General features: G+C 40.2%; 1 long non-coding RNA gene across 1 annotated transcript in view; it reads right to left on the bottom strand.

Annotated features, from left to right (window-relative positions):
- Window positions 1-964: 964 nt before the first annotated feature.
- Window positions 965-2,224, bottom strand: part of LOC116905169 — an 11,711-nt gene continuing 10,451 nt past the window's right edge. Inside the window, exons 3-4 of the long non-coding RNA XR_004388493.1 lie at window positions 1,472-1,587; window positions 965-1,362 (exon numbers count right to left, since the gene is read on the bottom strand). This is a non-coding gene — a long non-coding RNA (uncharacterized LOC116905169). The remainder of the gene's footprint in view (window positions 1,363-1,471; window positions 1,588-2,224) is intronic.

Raw genomic sequence — 2,224 nt, 5'->3', positions numbered from 1 at the left:
CGAGGTGAAGCAATAGTGTCATGTCTAAATTCTATTATTCTCACCAACGTTCTGGCACGGGTTTTTAAAAACTTATTAAACCTACTAAAAACACGTTCTTCCTGCCTACCCTTTTCCTGAGCTTCAAAGCCTATAAGGAAAAAAAAAGTCCATAATAAAGTTTAAACTCTTAAAGGCCCATCACAAATTTTAATCAACCCGTAGAACTTAAAGACGATCCTGTATGCAATGCTAATTTATTACATTTCATTCTTAAAGAGAAAGTCGTTAAGACCAAATAAGAATAATCAACAGCAGCAACAACAACAGTAGATCCGCCTGGGGGACTCCAGTTGTTACTGTCAGCACGGAAGCTGCAGTGTGTGCTGGCCCCGTGTTGAACCGCCACTCATGGTTAAAGGACAGTAATGACAAACCACCCAGCACAGTGAAGGAACGAATCTCATCCAGTCAAGAAAATTAGATTCATTCCACCTTTAACCCTCAGGGTCACAGCATTATCAACTTAGTTCTCTCTCTCTCTCTCTCTCTCTCTCTCTCTCTCTCTCTCTCTCTCTGTGCTACTTTTTCAATAGAGTGGCAGAATTTAAGTGAGGAAGTGGCCTAAGAATTTTAATCTAACAGGTTGACCAAAGATCAATCCCTTTCTATCTGAAAAAAAAAAAAAAAACAAGAACAAGAACAAAAAAAACCAAAAACCAAAAAACAAAAAAAAAAAAAAAAAAAAAAAAAAAACCCCACCACCAAAACCGAAAACCCCTTTTTTCTAATGCATCAATCCACATCTTTATGACAAAACGGACATACTTCCGGTCCGTGTGATGGCACTAAGGGTTGCTGGGTAATACCCATTCCTCTCTCCCCTTGGTTCGCATGCATCTCATCATTGAGATCAAGTGCACTGGTAATTAGTGTTTTCTATTAACATCTTCACTATAAACAGTTCAGGCATTTAGAAACAAAATAGCAATGAACTTAACAGTTACTTTAATTCATTTTATAAATGAGCAACTGAGAATTTTGCTCCAAGTGGTCACCAGTGTAGCCCATCCCATAGATGGCATTCTCCGAAGTATAAGGCACAATGTGGTAGGAATGCAGCTCTTCATAGTAGAGAGACTGGGAACAGCACTCCTGTACCATAAACTTCAGCCGTTTTCTTGTATCAGAATAAGCAGTCTTATAGCAGGGAGCTTCCTTGAAGTATTCATAACTCTCTTTCTCCGTCTCTAGGTGTATCTTCCTCAGCAAATTATTAATTAACACAGACCTTCTTAGGTAGGTTTCTGGGTCTTCAAGAAACCTGAGCTTCTCCAGAGAAAGTTTGAGGATACAAGTCCTGTCTTCGGGTAATATCAGGTGCTAGGAAACAAACAGAGCTGTTACTCTCCACACAGGACACGGAAAACTAGTGCTTTGTATTACCAACCACACTCAGGAGGGAGATTCAGGGAGAAAAGTAAATCCTTACTTTTGGAAAATACCCCTGGTAATCTTGATGTAAATCTTCTTCTTCTGCATATTTTCTCTTAAAGTAGGCTACTTTCGACGTTGTTAATGAATATGATAGTACTCCTCTTGGATAAGCTAAAACAGAAAAACAGTTGGAGGAGGGTCAGGCTGCCGGTATTGTGACAAAGAACATTTCATCACCTGGAGACCATTCGCAAGCATAAATCCAGCCACCCCAGAGAATGCCACCCTCACCAAACAAGCAGCGCTGTCCTTGGCAATTGTCTTAAGATCATAATACCATCAGTGGAGAAATGCCATTTCAGACACAAAATAGATGGTCCGGTTTAGAGTTCTATGTTCCTTTCCTTATGCAGCCCCAGAAATCAAACTCAATTGACGGTTTAATTTTGTGCCTTTTTGTGCCAAAACATACCCAAGTTTGATACACAAAGCATAGTAGAAGAGGCTGCGTGATTTTCCCTCATTCTGTTTGTTAACCTTTGTGACACTCAGGAGAAAGGTAATACTTCTAGGCTAATCAAGTTGACATAGAGTAGCTGGTGCCCAATTACACCTTTAAAAATAATGGCACAATTCCTAAAAACAATGAAACATTTTGTCCCGGAAGCCCACAGATAAATGTAGTCTTCACCCCTCCTCAAGGGAACTTCTCTTTGTAACCGGAAACCACAGCCCATCAAAGTGCAGAGTTGTGGAGCTAAAGGACATCTACAAGACACACCCACACCTAGAGCTCAGGGACCGTAGA

Source organism: Rattus rattus, chromosome 7 (genome assembly GCF_011064425.1).
Source record: "Rattus rattus isolate New Zealand chromosome 7, Rrattus_CSIRO_v1, whole genome shotgun sequence".
In the NCBI taxonomy this organism is placed as follows: Eukaryota; Metazoa; Chordata; class Mammalia; order Rodentia; family Muridae; genus Rattus; species Rattus rattus.
The sequence above is the reverse complement of the archived record's forward strand: the minus strand, read 5'-3'. Positions and strand labels throughout refer to the sequence as shown.